This window comes from Schistocerca nitens, chromosome 2 (genome assembly GCF_023898315.1).
Source record: "Schistocerca nitens isolate TAMUIC-IGC-003100 chromosome 2, iqSchNite1.1, whole genome shotgun sequence".
Classification (NCBI taxonomy): domain Eukaryota; kingdom Metazoa; phylum Arthropoda; class Insecta; order Orthoptera; family Acrididae; genus Schistocerca; species Schistocerca nitens.
Genome location: NC_064615.1, coordinates 131626799 through 131645349, shown reverse-complemented (window position 1 = coordinate 131645349; position 18551 = coordinate 131626799). Strand labels below are relative to the sequence as shown.

Here is an 18551-nt window from a genome sequence, read left to right as displayed (position 1 = left end):
CATGATCACACTGGCAGAACCACAGGCACGTAGACACAGGCAACAGAGCATGCACAATGTCGGCACTAGTACAGTGTATATCCACCTTTCGCAGCAATGCAGGCTGCTATTTTTCCATGGAGACGATCGTAGAGATGCTGGATGTAGTCCTGTGGAACGGCTTGCCATGCCATTTCCACCTGGCGCCTCAGTTGGACCAGCGTTCGTGCTGGACGTGCAGACCGCGTGAGACGACGCTTCATCCAGTCCCAAACATGCTCAATGGGGGACAGATCCGGAGATCTTGCTGGCCAGGGTAGTTGACTTACACCTTCTAGAGCACGTTGAGTGGCACGGGATACATGCGGACGTGCATTGTCCTGTTGGAACAGCAAGTTCCCTTGCCGGTCTAGGAATGGTAGAACGATGGGTTCGATGACGGTTTGGATGTACCGTGCACTATTCAGTGTCCCCTCGACGATCACCAGTGGTGTACGGCCAGTGTAGGAGATCGCTCCCCACACCATGATGGCGGGTGTTGGCCCTGTGTGCCTCGGTCGTATGCAGTCCTGATTGTGGCGCTCACCTGCACGGCGCCAAACACGCATACGACCATCATTGGCACCAAGGCAGAAGCGACTCTCATCGCTGAAGACGACACGTCTCCATTCGTCCCTCCATTCACGCCTGTCGCGACACCACTGGAGGCGGGCTGCACGATGTTGGGGCGTGAGCGGAAGACGGCCTAACGGTGTGCGGGACCGTAGCCCAGCTTCATGGAGACGGTTGCGAATGGTCCTCGCCGATACCCCAGGAGCAACAGTGTCCCTAATTTGCTGGGAAGTGGTGGTGCGGTCCCCTACGGCACTGCGTAGGATCCTACGGTCTTGGCGTGCATCCGTGCGTCGCTGCGGTCCGGTCCCAGGTCGACGGGCACGTGCACCTTCCGCCGACCACTGGCGACAACATTGATGTACTGTGGAGACCTCACGCCCCACGTGTTGGGCAATTCGGCGGTACGTCCACCCGGCCTCCCGCATGCCCACTATACGCCCTCGCTCAAAGTCCGTCAACTGCACATACGGTTCACGTCCACGCTGTCGCGGCATGCTACCAGTGTTAAAGACTGCGATGGAGCTCCGTATGCCACGGCAAACTGGCTGACACTGACGGCGGCGGTGCACAAATGCTGCGCAGCTAGCGCCATTCGACGGGCAACACCGCGGTTCCTGGTGTGTCCGCTGTGCCGTGCGTGTGATCATTGCTTGTACAGCCCTCTCGCAGTGTCCGGAGCAAGTATGGTGGGTCTGACACACCGGTGTCAATGTGTTCTTTTTTCCATTTCCAGGAGTGTATTTAGCTGGCTTTATTGGCGTTTGCTGCATTGCTGTAGTTCGTGTAATGAAGACTTTCTGCGAGGTAAGTGACTTCTGTATGGGTTATTGTTAGGACTTCGTCTTATTCAGGACCATTCTTTTGTATTAATTATTTGAAGTCACGTTATCATTTTTGAGCAGTCAGATTGCGTTAGGATATTGTGGGTCATTGTTGAAATGATAAGAATAAGTAAAGTAGGCTCAGTACGTTTAGTTTCACTCAGCAGTTCCAAAATTAAATAACGTAGAAGTTTCACCCTCTCAGTTATTTCAGTGCAACTTAAGTAAAAAAAAATTATTAAGAAGTTTCACCCTGTAACAAGCCATCGGAGACCAAAGATCCCATATACCAAAATAATCAGAAAATATCCCAGAAGAACCTCTCAAATTTTGTCGGTGGATTTCTGGTTCACTCGGTATTGGTGACATGAGTTGTACTTGGCTTCTTTTCCTCCTGCTAACGCTGTGTCCGCGTCCTCTACATGTGACTTAAAAACGTGAAAACAATTTTCTTTGTATTTAATTCTACAGCTACATATGCATCAAAATATGCAGACCACTGTGAAGTGCGTGGCAGAGGATTCTTCGTGTTGCACCGGTTATTAAGATCTCTTAACATCCATTCTCGTATGGAACGCGATAGGGATGATTGCAAACGCCTCCGTGGGCGCTGTGATGGGTTTAAACTCATCCTTGCGATCGTTACGCGATCGATTTGAAGGGAATTGTAGTATATTCCTAAAACGATCGTTTCAAGTTGATTCTTGAAGAATACTACATGGGCTCTTTCGGAATAGTTTTCCTCAGTCTTCATGCGCTTGCCACTTCAGCTTCATCAGGATCTCTGTGACACTCTCCCATGCGACCATTAGTGGTGCCTTTCTCTACATCCGTTCAGTATCCCCTGTTAGTCCTGTATGGTATGGGTCCCTCACAATTGAGCATTATTCTAGGATGGATCGCACGAGTGAATTATAAGCAATCTCCTTTGTAGACTGATCGAATTTGCCTGGTATTCTACCAATAAAACGAAGTCTATCGTCTGATTTATCTACAAGTGAGCCTATGTGATCGTTCTGTTTCACGTCCCTACGAAGTGTTACACCCAGGAGTTTGCGTGAGTGTCAATCACTGTGTTGACTAGTTGATACTGCAGTCATAGGATATCACCTAGTTTTCACTATGTGAAACGCACAATTTTACATTCCTGAAAAATTAAAGCTCTAAAATCTTATCTAGTTATGGGTGAGTATTTGTGCAGCTTCCTTGAGAGAGTACCTCGTTAAAAATGACTATCTCATGGTAAAAAAACTTGAGGCATAATCCATGTCCCTTCAGGCAGGGGGATTACCTTCATAGTCTCGGATGTTATTGAATTTAGCGTAACAATCAGGAGTAAGTAAGAAACACGTATTTTTTCGTTTTCTTCAAAAAATTCCTGTCCCAAGATACAGGCCTCCAAAGATTCCAATTTGAAGATGCGAATTTCTGAATTTTTTTTTAAATGCTGTATTTCTGTAAGAGTTCTAGATATTTTATTAGAGTTTTTTATTTGAAAGATAATTGCTTTATGATTACAATGGTATCCTCCATTTCGACATATCTGTCAAAGTTCTTTTACTGTTGCCTTTTGAATGTTTTTTACAATTTACAGAAAAATTTTCTTTTTCAAAAAAGCCAATCGAGAAAAGCTAGATTTTCTTTCTGTTTATTAGTACCACGTAGTAATATATTCTCTGTAAAGCAGAGCTACCACTTTTAAGATGGACAGTCTTTATTTGAAAAAAATCATTTTTTTTAACTTTCTGGTGTAATGCACGTCTTCATTGAAGTCGTTTCTTACTAATTTCTTTGCTACAATGTTTGTCGTTGTTGCAGCTGTTTCTTATCACTTTCTTTGTTGCAGTTATTTCTTTTTACTTTCATTGTTGAAGATATTTCTTACACTTTGTTGCAGTTTCTTTTCAGTTTCTTTGTCGTGGTCGCTCATTGCAGGTTTCTGTATTGTAGTTTTTCAGTGCTAATTTGTTTACTGAAGAGGCTTCTATGAAATTTGAGATCATCCAGTGAGTTCTGCGTTTTCGTGAGCAATTTGCCATTTGACACAGTTGCTGTGTGTTTGTGAGAAGGACTGTTTTAAATGTCTTCTGACTGGAGCCACTGGAGAGTGAAGTGTGCTGACTATTTGCATATCCATAAAAGAGTGATAAACAGACTTTGTTCAGGTTGGGAATAAGTGCTCTCATTTGAAGACTCTGTTTCAAAGTGATGTTTCCAGTGACGACTTTTTGTGTTCTAAATGTTTTGACAGAATATCGACGATGATAGTATTTAAACAAGGTGAAACCTCCCATGGTGTATATGATGCTGATTTTGCATCAGTCAAGGAAGCATTAAATACCCTGAATCAGTCAACTACATTCGCCTCCGTAGCGCAGCGGTAGCGTTACTGCCTGTCACGCAAGGGGGCCCGGGTTCGATTCCCGGCAGGGGACTGGGTGTTGTGTGTCCTTCATCATCATTTCATCATCACTGACACGCAAGTCGCCGAAGTGGCGTCAACTAAAAAGACTTGCAAGACGGCGACCGAATCCCGAAGGGGATATCCCGGCTAATAAATGCCATATGATCATTTCATTTCGTTTTCAGTCAACTACAGAGGTAGGTGCTTGCCCTGTTAAGAAACTCTGGTCAGTGAAGTCGAGTCATAAGCTCTATGAATCAAGAAAGCACAGAGAAATTACTAAAGCTATGGATGAATACACTACAGCAAAACTGTCCACACTCATCAAAGTAGAAATTCCATCTTCAGAAGAGAATGAACCAAAGCACTCTTGCACGCCTCACCACGAATTTTTCGCATATACCAATTCAGCTGTTGAATAGTGTGCTTCCTACAGTGAAAAGGTGCAACTTTTAACTATTATTCCTGAGACATTTTCAAAGAAAACAATTTTGAACCACGTTCCATCAGTATCAAAGTACATGGTAGACAAATCGAGAAATGTGAGGTCAGTAAAAGACGTCTTTGGAAGATCTGACCCCTATTATGGTCATCCTGTAGAAGCAGCTCAAGTTAAAGTAGTGCAGTCATTTTATATGGAAGATAAATGGGACTGTTCTTGCCAGAGTGGCAACAAAAAACAAACTATAACTGTAACAGTTGGAGGTCAAAAAGTTGTAAAAGTGAAGAGGTACATGGCTCGCAGTATTAAAACACTTTTGCAATTTATAAAAGCAATTATATAACTTCACATATTGGAAGATCAAAATCTTATGCACTAAAACCTAAGTGGGTAGATCAACGCCCACTTGGAGATTTCTATTTATGTATGTACTGCGCAAAATTTTGAACTTTGTGTGGTAATTTTGAAAAACTTACTGGAGCACGTGACATATGACACCTTGGTTGGGCGTGTGAAGTCATTAGTACTCTGTGACGTAAAGCGAGAGCATGTGGTGACTGCCCTGGAAAGGGAGGATTGTCTTCACAAACACTTGGCCTGGAGGACGTAGCAGATAACTCTGCAGAAATTACATATGCGACATGAGAGGAAAATAAACTAATTAAGAAAACTGTTGCCTTTGACACTTTCATTGATGAACTTGGTAAATGGTCAGTGAAAGTAGCAACACACCAGCATCTGAAGAAATTGTAACAACAGCACATTGCAGAAGTGAAAGAGTGTGTACAAGCTGAAGAGCACTTGCCCGCGAAAGGCAAAGGTCCCGAGTTCGAGTCTCGGTTGGGCACACAGTTTTAATCTGCCAGGAAGTTTCATATCAGCGCACACTCCGCTGCAGAGTGAAAATCTCATTCTGGAAACATCCCCCAGGCTGTGGCTAAGCCATGTCTCTGCATTATCCTTTCTTTCAGGAGTGCTAGTTCTGCCAGGTTCGCAGGAGAGCTTCTGTAAAGTATGGAAGGTAGGAGAGGAGATACTGGCAGAAGTAAAGCTGTGAGGACCGGGCGTGAGTCGTGCTTCGGTAGCTCAGTTGGTAGAGCACTTGCCCGCGAAAGGCAAAGGTCCCGAGTTCGAGTCTCGGTTGGGCACACAGTTTTAATCTGCCAGGAAGTTTCATATCAGCGCACACTCCGCTGCAGAGTGAAAATCTCATTCTAGTTACCAGCTGTTGGAATTGAGTAAGTCGCTTGTGCCAATTGATTGGGTATACAGTGCTACTGGTCACGGGAAATGGCCTTGTGATGATGTAGGAGGCCTGTTGAAGCACCATGCTACAAAACATAATATTTCCAGACCAATTACAGCTCTGATTCGTAATGCTGAGGATTTTACGAGAGTCGTGAAATCTTACAAATCCACAACCAAAGAAGAAATCGAAGAATTCCGTGAGAAGAAAAAAGAAGAATGGTCCAAACAAACTACTCTTGTGAAAGGAATTAAGAAGACACATTTTTGGACTCAAAGTGATGGGCGAACTGATATTGCACGCACTTTAAAGAGCAAGAAAGAAGAAATTTCTTTCGTTCGGTCAACACCTCTGAAACAGCAGGATAATATTCAGATTTACAATCTGAGAAGGGGGATGTTTGTGGGGTGTGTGTATGACTGTGACTGGTGGATTGTAGACACTGTAGACACCAGTTATGAGTTAAACGAAATTGTAGGGAACTTTATGCTACCACATGGACCAGCTGCTGGATATGGGTTTCCAGCTGAAGGACAGCAACAACTCCATCAGGGCAAACTTCCTGTTCACAATGTTTTGAAGACTGTAAGTGCTCCAGTTCCGATTGGTTCAACAGGAAGGCATCACTCTGTATCAAAGGAAGATACTGAAGCAGTGGAGCATATTTTTAGTTCATTGACTGGCTAATTTCAGTAGAAAACAGAGTGCACAGAACTTGTATAAATTGAAACCTCTAAGCCTTTGGACCTTTCACGTACATTCTGGAACCATTTAAAATGCTTGAAAAATTTGTCTCTTACCTATCTTTCAAAACTAAAATTATATTAAATAACGCTGGGTTTTGATTTTTATGAGCCTGTTATGTGATAACGTGGTAATAAACAGGTTTTATGTGTGGCAAAAATTTCAGTTGTGTATAAAACCTGTTCAACCTATAAGTGGATGCTCTCCTTTTCAGGGAATGTAGAAGTACATGGTACAAATCGACAGAAGAAAATTAAAATTTTATGGACTGACAGTTTTAAAAAAAATTCTATAAATTATAAAAAATTCAGAACGCTATAGTAAAAGACCTTTGACAGATAAGTCCAAATGGAGGATTTCTTAGTAATCATAAAGCAATTATCTTTCAAATAAAAAAACCACAAAAATATCTAGAACAGTTCAAGAGATACAGAATTTTAAAATTTTTTACGAAATTCGCATCTTCAAAATGGTATGCGCAGTGTTATCTTTGGAGGGTTCGATCTCGGAGCAGAATTTTTTTTTTGGAGAAAACAAAGAAAGTACTTGTTCCTTACTTAGTCCTTCATTTTAACGTATGCTAAATTCAATAACATCTGAGACTGTGAAGGTAATATTTTTTCCCATACCTGAATTGATATGGACTATGCCTTGAGGTCACTATTAACATTGTCCGCAAGGTCATTGATATGCAACACATTTCCCTGAGGCATACTCGAAGTTACTCCTACATCTAGTGATGATTCTCCAGCCAAAACAGCAAAGAAACCTCAATTTCGCTTGATACCCCCGACGATCTCACTTTTCATAATAAGCGTAAATGTTATACTGAATCAAAAACTTCTCGGAAATGGAGAAATACCGCGTCTACCTAACGGCTTCGATACACGGCTTTCAGTATGTCGTATGAAAAAGCTGCGAGCTGGGTTCCTCGTGGTCGATATTTTGGAAATCTATGCTGTATGGAATGAAGGAGGTCATTCTCTTCAAAATACGTCATTATACACTCCTGGAAATTGAAATAGGAACACCGTGAATTCATTGTCCCAGGAAGGGGAAACTTTATTGACACATTCCTGGGGTCAGATACATCACATGATCACACTGACAGAACCACAGGCACATAGACACAGGCAACAGACCATGCACAATGTCGGCACTAGTACAGTGTATATCCACCTTTCGCAGCAATGCAGGCTGCTATTCTCCCATGGAGACGATCGTAGAGATGCTGGATGTAGTCCTGTGGAACGGCTTGCCATGCCATTTCCACCTGGCGCCTCAGTTGGACCAGCGTTCGTGCTGGACGTGCAGGCCGCGTGAGACGACGCTTCATCCAGTCCCAAACATGCTCAATGGGGGACAGATCCGGAGATCTTGCTGGCCAGGGTAGTTGACTTACACCTTCTAGAGCACGTTGGGTGGCACGGGATACATGCGGACGTGCATTGTCCTGTTGGAACAGCAAGTTCCCTTGCCGGTCTAGGAATGGTAGAACGATGGGTTCGATGACGGTTTGGATGTACCGTGCACTATTCAGTGTCCCCTCGACGATCACCAGTGGTGTACAGCCAGTGTAGGAGATCGCTCCCCACACCATGATGGCGGGTGTTGGCCCTGTGTGCCTCGGTCGTATGCAGTCCTGATTGTGGCGCTCACCTGCACGGCGCCAAACACGCATACGACCATCATTGGCACCAAGGCAGAAGCGACTCTCATCGCTGAAGACGACACGTCTCCATTCGTCCCTCCATTCACGCCTGTCGCGACACCACTGGAGGCGGGCTGCACGATGTTGGGGCGTGAGCGGAAGACGGCCTAACGGTGTGCGGGACCGTAGCCCAGCTTCATGGAGACGGTTGCGAATGGTCCTCGCCGATACCCCAGGAGCAACAGTGTCCCTAATTTGCTGGGAAGTGGTGGTGCGGTCCCCTACGGCACTGCGTAGGATCCTACGGTCTTGGCGTGCATCCGTGCGTCGCTGCGGTCCGGTCCCAGGTCGACGGGCACGTGCACCTTCCACCGACCACTGGCGACAACATTGATGTACTGTGGAGACCTCACGCCCCACGTGTTGGGCAATTCGGCGGTACGTCCACCCGGCCTCCCGCATGCCCACTATACGCCCTCGCTCAAAGTCCGTCAACTGCACATACGGTTCACGTCCACGCTGTCGCGGCATGCTACCAGTGTTAAAGACTGCGATGGAGCTCCGTATGCCACGGCAAACTGGCTGACACTGACGGCGGCGGTGCACAAATGCTGCGCAGCTAGCGCCATTCGACGGGCAACACCGCGGTTCCTGGTGTGTCCGCTGTGCCGTGCGTGTGATCATTGCTTGTACAGCCCTCTCGCAGTGTCCGGAGCAAGTATGGTGGGTCTGACACACCGGTGTCAATGTGTTCGTTTTTCCATTTCCAGGAGTGTATTTGAGCTCAGAATATGTTATAAGATTCTACAACAAATGGATCTCAGATAAATTGAACGTTACTTTTGTGTTTCACGTTTGATGCGCTTCTTGTAGATGGGTGTGCCTTGTAGTTCCGCCAACCACTGGGAACCAATTTTTGTTCCAGGGATCTACTCGTATGATAGATTATGGCTAAAAGAGTGACAAAAAATGGCTCTAAGTACTATGGGACTTAACATAGACATAGAACTCCGTAAACCTAACTAACCTAAGGACATCACACACATCCATGCCCGAGGCAAGATTCGAACCTGCGACCGCAGCAGCAGCGCGGTTCCGCACTGAAGCGCCTAGAACCGCTCGGCCACCAAAATAGGGACAACTCAGACGGATATCCGCTACAGAATCTTTAAATTTGTGAAATTTTGGCTGTTTCATGTGTTTGTCAACACCACTTATGCTAATATTTGTATCAATTGTCCTTACGGCGATGCGAGAATTATGTAGGACAATACAGTTGGATAATTCTGCGTATCATTGTCGTTATTACTAAATGGAAAGTACATGATCATTACAAAATTATGTACTAAGTAAGATTAAAATAGAAGAGTATTCATCATAACTAATGTAACATCATAATTTAGGTAACAAAATAGAAAATTTTTGAGCTAACACTACAAAACGAGTTTCCTTGCATCGTAAAAGAAGAAAAAGCAAGACATAAACGTTGAAACAAGTAGAACCACTGCCATATACGTATTTAAGAAGGAATATCTTAGAACTTCATGTAGACAGTTGGCGGTGCTCTTGCTCTTCTTCCGGCAACAGGATATTTTGTTTACGGTGATCATCTGCTTGGCGGCGTTGGTGCAGCTCGCACAGGGATGTGCAGGACTCCACTGCAGTCGTAGAGAGCGGGTGAGCGACGATTCGGGGTACAGGATATTGTGACGTAGTGACCATATAGTTTCCAGGTACACTGGGTACAAATTTCACAGATTTATTATGTGGTACAAGTTTCACTGGGTGCAGTTTTCATATAATCGAATCGAATCAGGGAGAAAATGATTTTCGGGTATAACTTGAAGAGAAGAAGGGATAGCATGAATGTTGATATCCTGAGACATAAACGAACAGTAAATATACTAGTGAAAAGACTAGCATGGACAGTTGCACCAAAAAAGGCGTTCAGTTTGAAGCGGTAATCCTTGACTTACGGCAGGCCGATACTTCCTAAATTTAAACAACATTATCTCTGGAGCGCAACGATTTGGTGCTATACTTTGGTTAAAACAACAGTCGAGATCGCAATAACATTTGTTTATTAAACTAGTTTCGGCCTATGTTAAGGCCATTCTCAGATTTTTTTGGGCCCCCTATGCCTCGTTTTGCTGGCTCCTAGGGTTTTTACTTGATATCAAGATCGTACACTCTAGGTACCATAGCCCAAGAGAGTGTTACAACGCCGTTACTGTTTACGACACATGTAAGTTACATGATGTAGTGGGTAACATCGGTAGTTCCATGAGGCTGTTAACAGATAATACTGTTCAAATGGTTCAAATGGCTCTGAGCACTATGGGACTTAACATCTGTGGTCATCAGTCCCCTAGAACTTAGAACTACTTAAATCTAACTAACCTAAGAACTTCACAAACATCCATGCCCGAGGCAGGATTCGAACCTGCGACCGTAGCAGTCCCGCGGTTCCGGACTGAGCGCCTAGAACCGCTAGACCACCGCGGCCGGCGATAATACTGTTGTCTGTTCTAAGATTGCAAAGTTAGAATACTGTAGCGAAATGCAAGAACTCCAGCAGATCACCGATGCACGTACGTTTTCTAAATGTTTTTGAATCGTGTAACTGAGTCGGGACGTTCACAATGAAACTCCGCCCGAACAGGCCTTGGGAGGCCCAACGGTACCGACCGGCCGTCGTGTCATCCTCAGACCATGGGTGTCACTGGATGGAGTGGCATGTGGTCAGCACACCGCTCTCCCTGCCGTACATCACTTTACGAGACCGGAGCCGATACTTCTCAATCAAGTAGCTCCTCAGTTTGCCTCACAAGGGCTGAGTGCACCCCGCTTGCCAACAGCGCTCGGCAGACCGGATGGTCACCCAACCGAGCGCTAACCGAGCCCGACAGCGCTTAACTTCGGTGATCTGACGGGAACCGGTGATACCACTGCGACAAGGCTGTTGGCACGTTCACAATGAACGTAAATAAATCTAACGTGATTCACACAAACAGGAGAAGAGTTCCACTACTGTTCGATTACAAATGGCTCTAAGCACTATGGGACTTAACATCTGTGGTCATCAGTCCCCTAGAACTTAGAACTACTTAAACCTAACTAACCTAAGGACATCACACACATCCATGACCGAGGCAGGATTCGAACCTGCGACCGTAGCGGTCACGCGGTTCCAGACTGAAGCGCCTAGAACCGCACGGCCACACCGGCCGGCTGTCCGATTACACTGTCGGTAACAAACAACTGGAAATTGTAACTGCCGTAAAATATCTAGTAGTAATCAACAGTTGTGACATAATGTGGAATGACAACACAAAATAAATACGGAGTGTGAAAAGCAGAAGTGGCTTCACTGGGAGGATCTTAGCAAAACATTATTAGTCCACGAAAGAAGTAGCTTACATAACACTCGTGTGACCAATTCTTGAATACTGTTCATTATCTTCGGACCTTTACGAAATAAGATTAACTGAAAATAGGCAACGAAGAGCGACGCGTGAGCCCTACCTCTAGAGCTTGCTACGCGCCTGTCGTGAATAGCAACAGGGTAAGTAGGAAAAGATAGTGGTACAAGAAGTACCCTCTACCACACACCGTAATGTAGCCACCACCGCCAAAACCATCACTACCACCACCACCGCCGGCCGGTGTGGCCAAGCGGTTCTAGGCGCTTCAGTCTGGAACCTCGCGACCGCTACGGTAGCAGGTTCGACTCCTGCCTGCGGCATGGGTGTGTGTGGTGTCCTTAGGTTAGTTAGGTTTAAGTAGTTCTAAGTTCTAGGGGACTGATGACCTCACATGCTTAGTTCCATAGTGCTCAGAACCATTTGAACCACCACCACCACAAAAACAACATAACAGCAACTGTTTCTACGGGTATTTCCTGCTTGATAGTCAAAGAGAATCAGATTCTGTATACTATCTAATTGAAATTGAGTACACTGATGTCGTTCGCATATGAGATATTCTGAAAAAAATGGAACAGAGCGATAGACTGTTCGGATAGCCGTGCGTGTTAAGGCACCGGGGAGGGGATGTGCGCCGGCACCTGATCGGATCCGCACGCCGTATGATCGACGAGGACCGGTGGTGCGGCTAGCGGGACGTGGTTTTTAGGCAGTTCCTCACAGCACACAAAATAAACACCCAGGCTGGTACACGGTTCGCAAACATTTAGAAAACTTTAGTTCAGTTTCATATGAATGACACTGCACGCAGATATTTAGGGTACACTTCCTGCGTCCCAGTGTTAAATTCTTGGGATTATAGCTTGATAATAAATTCAACTGGGAAGAGCACATCACAGAACTGCTGAAGCGTCTTAACAAATCTCTATTTGCAATGCGAATTGTGTCAGGCATAGGGGATTTAAAAATAAAAAGCTGGCATACTATGCTTACTTTCATTCCATAATGTCACATGGGATTATTTCTTGGGGTAATTCATGAAGCCAAATTAAATTTTTCCGGCACAAAAACGTGCAGGAAGAGTTATATGTGGTGTGAACTCAAGAACATCCTGCAAAAGCCTGCTTAGGGAACTAGGTATACTAACTACTGCTTCCCAATACATTTATTACTTAATGAAATTTGTCATTAAAAATATATCACTTTTTCAAACCAACAGCTCAATTCATGGAATCAATACTAGAAACAAGAATAATCTTCACAAGGATTTAAAGTCACTTAGTCTTGTACAAAAAGGTGTCCATTATTCAGGAACACACATTTTCAATAACTTGCCAGCAGTCTTAAAAAGCTTAACAACCAATGAAATTCAGTTTAAGAGAAGCCTAAAGGATTTATTGGTGGCCAACTCCTACTCCATTTGTGAATTTCTCAGTAGAACCAACTGATTTGTGTGTATATATATAAGTACAATCTAACTTCTGCACAATTTCAGTGTAGTAATGTGTTCATTGTAAATAAGTAGCCTATTATAGTAGCTGTATTACTCGTTTATTACCTTATAAATAAATAAAAAATCTAACTATTTTAAATTTAGTGCATTAGTATTTGTAAAATGATTCTTTCATATAGTGTTCATTAAAAAATGACGATCATTCCACTTGGTATCTGTGGAATGGTACATTATCTTATTTGTTTTAGTTGTAAATATTTGTCATGTGCTGTTGTTTTTGTGACATGTTCTACATCCTGGAGGACCTCCTCACTACGGATCAATTGGAATTACAGTAAATCTAATCTAATCTAATGAGGTGGTAATGCTGTGGCGAAAGGAAGGACATCTGGCCATCACTTACATTAAACAACCCAATTCCGTTCATAATCGCGCCGAATCCTCGCCGATGCGGCACAGAAGGACAGTAAAAAGAAGAGTGAAGCAGACAAATAAAATACTACTGGACGTGAAAACTCATTATTCTCTGAAGCTGATCTCGCTTTTCAATAAAATTCACCACATGTCTTCCTGTGTAATCAAAAACGTTATCCTGGAATTCCTTGTAACTTCCTCGCGGTCAACAGTTTAGACTTCAAGACTTCTCTCTGATTAACACGAGTGGGTAACCCCCAGTGGGAAGAAAGAAGAAAGATTACAGTTTAACGCCACATATACAATGAAGCCCATACCTCAGTTCAAACTCGTGTGGCGACACACAGGGGATGAAATAAATCATGTACTTCTCAAAGGAACATTCACGGCAATAACCTCATGCGACTTAGGGAAATCGCGAGAAAGGTATACCAGGAGCCGCGCGGGATTAGCCTTGCGGTCTTAGGCGCTGCAGTCGTGGACTGTGCGGCTGGTCCCGGCGGAGGTTCGAGTCCTCCCTCGGGCATGGGTGTGTGTGTTTGTCCTTAGGATAATTTAGGTTAAGTAGTGTGTAAGCTTAGGGACTGATGACTTTAGCAGTTTGTAAGTCTGTTTAGACGAGTAATACAGATGGAATTCGTCCGCATGGTTGTCAAAGGAACCGTCCCGGAATTCACCTGAGTCAATTTAGGGAAACCACATTCAACATAAATCTGAATTAGGGGAGAGGGGGTGGGGGCAATTTGTACTGCCTCCTCTCTTTAAAACTGGAGGGAATTTTTCATCATCGTTTCGTTTTAATATCTAACAGCCGTCCATGCAAAGAGAATTACTGGAAATAAGGTCCGCGTATTACGTAAGCAACTAATCTTTGACGTATTTGTACCATCATTAGTGCGTATTTTTATTCAGACACGATTTAACACATTAAAGGGAGTATACAAACCGGAGAACACACACACACACACACACACACACACACATGTGCAGCGTGTGAGAGAGAGAGAGAGACAGAACGTAACTGGGACGTGAATACTTTGTTTTGTAAAGTTCGATGTTGTTGTTCGTTAGAAATATGCACAGTATTTCTTTTCTGTACGTACTGCAACGGACGTAGACGTAGATGAAGAAATGGACCACGAGAGAAGTCTACCAGTCACCAGAAAAGGTAGTCGCGAAACATAGAGTTCAACAAAATTACCTTTAAAGGCGAACTGATTAACTAACTCACCAACGGACGCTAAAAAACATCATTTCGTTTCATATCGTAAGATATACAATAATGTGAAGAGGGTGCTATATAATCTAATAGTCTAGGAAATAAAAAAGAATAGACACAAAATATTTTAGACCCAATTTTCATTTCAGCAGTTATTACCTAAAACATATTTGAATTTCACAGAACGGAATGAAAGTCCCCGCTGATGATGGCACAAATGGGTTCAAAAATGGCTCTGAGCTCTATGGGACTTAACTTCTGAGGTCATCAGTCCCCTAGCACTCACAACTACTTAAACCTAACTAACCTAAGGACATCACACACATCCATGCCCGAGGCAGGATTCGAACCTGCGACCGTAGCGGTCACGCGGTCCCAGACTGTAGCGCCTAGAGGCGCTCGTCCACCCCGGCCGGCGGCAAAAATGGGCTAAAACGTGTTCGTGGCAGTAAAAAGATTGCTTGTTACAGGCAGACCTGAATGCCATATATAGGGTGTTGCACTTATCTTGACCATCCTAAATAACTGTTTGTCCAGGTGCAAATTACAAATGTTTCAAACAAATGTTCTTTAGCCGTCAGGGGGACATCAATCAGCATGATTGCCTTCGTTGTAGCTTTGTTTTTTACAAAGATATCAACAGCGGTATGACTTTTTTAAATGGCACCCTGTATTTTTTTTTATTCGGTAATTCATTTCCTCTCCTAAAGACCTATTGAAAAATGTATCACAGTGTACCATGCACTGAAACACAACTTTATTAACTACATAACACGACACTGACGTTGACGCTCCCAGTGCTAAGTGCAGGTACTCGGGTTAATGGAACATATCCACATGCTGAAGTTGACAGAGGACAAATGTAAACATAAGTAGAATGCACACCCGCCATTCCGTCAACCATTGTCAGTTGAAGTGTTGTGTGAGCTGAATAAAATAAATGGGACACCCTGTATATGCTGTACGGACATCGTTATCGTCCAAATCTTTATTAGAGCATCATATACACCCGATGTCCGTCTAAATGTTCATTATAGCATCGTGTAAAAATCTGAAGTAAATCGTTCAAGAACATTTCGAGATTTGTGGTTGTAACGTCCCCCCTAAGTGTTGTGTAAAAATTTTGAATAAATCTTTGAAGAACTTTTGAACATTTTTGCTGAAAACTTTTGCGCATTACGCTACATTTGTTTATACTGACGATCAATTGACACCCACTGCACCAGCTATAGCAAGTTGAAGATTCACAGTGTAGTGCCCAGCAGTCTGAAAAGCGACAGTTCTGGTTGGGACGGAGTAGGGAAAACCCAGGCAGCAACAACACGGAGCCGCGGCGGCAGCATAGGGTTTCCAGGAAAGGAACCGTATGTCAGTCACTTTGAGTGCGGACGGACACGGCGGCGCTCGTGCCCACTAATGGCCAAAAGCGGCGGCCGCTGATCCCAGCCGACGGCGCCAGACAGATTACCTGTTCCCCGAACTGGAACCGCGGGGATCCCTTTGTTTACTGGAGTTGTCACCCAGCTGGCGCGCATTTTATTTCTGGAAGGGTCTGCTGGACCGAACAGGCTTGACTTTCTGCTTCACGTGGACACAGTATTTCCTTTCTCTTGTTCGCTGCGCTTAGTACGTCCACTACTCTGCACACCACTGTGAAGTGCGTAGCAGAGGGTAGTTAACGTTATGCTACGTATTAGCATTTCTTTCCTTTCCATTTGCATGTGTAGCGTTGGAACAACGAATACCTGAAACCTTCTAATCAGTCTGACCTTCTCTTCGCGGTACCTTTAAGAGCGATTAGTACGAACTGCAGTATATTTCTAAACTCCTCATTTAATATTAAATAGCTCGAGGCTGCAGCTAGGGTGTTACAAGTCTTATTGCATGATCGATTTCGAGACTTTACTGAGATGCACCTGCTCACATAGTGAAATCTTTTTAACATTACGTACATCAGTGAATACATATCGTAACATATTCGAGACTTTGAAGCTGAACGTATGAACAGTCTTAAGATTAGGTCAGAGATCTATGCTAAATCCTAATATATAGAAAGTATAATTAGTCATGGTAAATACTAGTACTAGTTTGAATCTAGATGTATTGGGAATGCATAACCAGCCTCTAATACACACACACACACACACACACACACACACACATACAAATATATACAGGGTGAGTCACCTAACGTTACCGCTGGATATATTTCGTAAACCACATCAAATACTGACGAACCGATTCCACAGACCGAACTTGAGGAGAGGGGCTAGTGTAATTGTTTAATACAAACCATAAAAAAATGCACGGAAGTATGTTTTTTAACACAAACCTACGTTTTTTAAAATGGAACCACGTTAGTTTTGTTAGCACATCTAAACATATAAACAAGTACGTAATCAGCGCCGTTAGTTGCATTGTAAAATGTTAATTACATCCGGAGATATTGTAACCTAAAGTTGACGCTTGAATCCTCCGACGTTCAGTTGCGTGTTGTAACAAACACGGGCCCCGGGCCTTTCATAGGACGTGGAGGACGCATAAATTGGCCAGCCCGTTCTCCTGATCTTACACCTCTGGACTTCTTTCTGTGGAGTACGTTAAAGGAGAATGTGTACCGTGATGTGCCTACAACCCCAGAGGATATGAAGCAACGTATTGTGGCAGCCTGCGGCGACATTACACCAGATGTACTGCGGCGTGTACGACATTCATTACGCCAGAGATTGCAATTGTGTGCAGCAAATGATGACCACCGCATTGAACATCTATTGGCCTGACATGTCGGGACACACTCTTTTACACTCCGTAATTGAAAACGTAAACCACGTGTGTACGTGTACCTCACCCCCCATGGTAATGTACATGTGCGTCAGTGAAAAAGACCAATAAAAAGGTGTTAGCATGTGGACGTAATGTTCACTCTCTTCTGTACCTAAGGTCCATCACCGTTCCCTTTGGATCCCTACGTAATTCGGTGCTCTCCGATACACACGATCGAACAGCGGAGGAGTGGTACTCAAGCGTCAACTTTAGGTTACAATATCTCCGGATGTTACAATGCAACAAACGGCACTGATTACGTATTTGTTTATATGTTCAGATGTGCTAACAAAACTGACGGGGCTCCATTTAAAAAAACGTAGGTTTGTGTTAAAAAACATAATTCCGTGCATTTTTTTGTGGTTTGTATTAACCAATTACACTAGCCCCTCTCCTCACGTTCGGTCTGTGGAATCGATTCGTCAGTATTTGATGTGATTTACGAAATATAACCGGCGGTAATGTTAGGTGACTCACCCTGTATATACACACACGTAGAATAACTCCGAAACAATACACACACACACACACACACACACACACACACACACAGAGGGTGAGTCACTAACTACTGCCACCTAGAATAACTCCGAAAGTATGATAGTAGCTAAAACGTTTACGGGGCGTGGGAAAACGGGCGCCATAATATGACGTTGGTTTCTTGTTGCTGGGTGGGATCGCTTCAGAGATATGAAGGTCAACTTTGTATTTTAAATGAGATGCTATAGGTTTGTACTTATTTTCTTATAGCGGCTATCGAGAGAATCCAATGATGTATAACAGTAAGGTCTTGGAAGGTCAACGAAGGTCAAAAAGGCAGCATGAACGTCCATTTACAGAAGGTGTTCGAAGTGACGACCACTTGTGTCAATGCAGTGCTGCAATCTTCTTATCATGGACTGAGTGGTATTCCTTATCATTTCCGCACTTATCGAAGCACATGATCCGACTGTTCTTTCTCGTGTATCGTGCAAATATTCGCCGAATACAGCGTATCAATCTGACGTACCATTGACATGTAAACACCTTTCGACAGTTTCGCAATACAACACTAATGGGAACGGTAAGACCAGTATCGTCGAATCAAGCGAATGCGAATGATGTATTCCTTCGAAGAATAAGTCGATATGCTCATTTACTGAGAATTCCAACGAAATTCAGTGAGACCTAGAGACTTATACGCTGAAAGATATCTTCAGCGTACTCTCCCTACACGTCGTACATTTAAATATATGTATGATAAACTGAAAACAACCGGATCCTTAACGCATAGGAAACATATCCGGCAAAGTAAAGTTACTAACTAGGAAACGGA

The 18551-nt window shown here is 43.8% G+C and overlaps 1 long non-coding RNA gene, 1 other non-coding gene and 1 pseudogene across 2 annotated transcripts in view; 2 read left to right on the top strand and 1 right to left on the bottom strand.

Annotated features, from left to right (window-relative positions):
• LOC126235824 (uncharacterized) overlaps positions 1-18551 on the top strand; it is a 232154-nt gene that overhangs the window by 8327 nt on the left and 205276 nt on the right. The gene's annotated exons all lie outside the window — the stretch shown is intronic.
• On the top strand, positions 3779-3851 carry Trnad-guc (transfer RNA aspartic acid (anticodon GUC)). The gene has a single exon. It is a non-coding gene; the product is annotated as a tRNA-Asp (tRNA).
• LOC126238157 (5S ribosomal RNA) lies at positions 10752-10869 on the bottom strand (annotated as a pseudogene).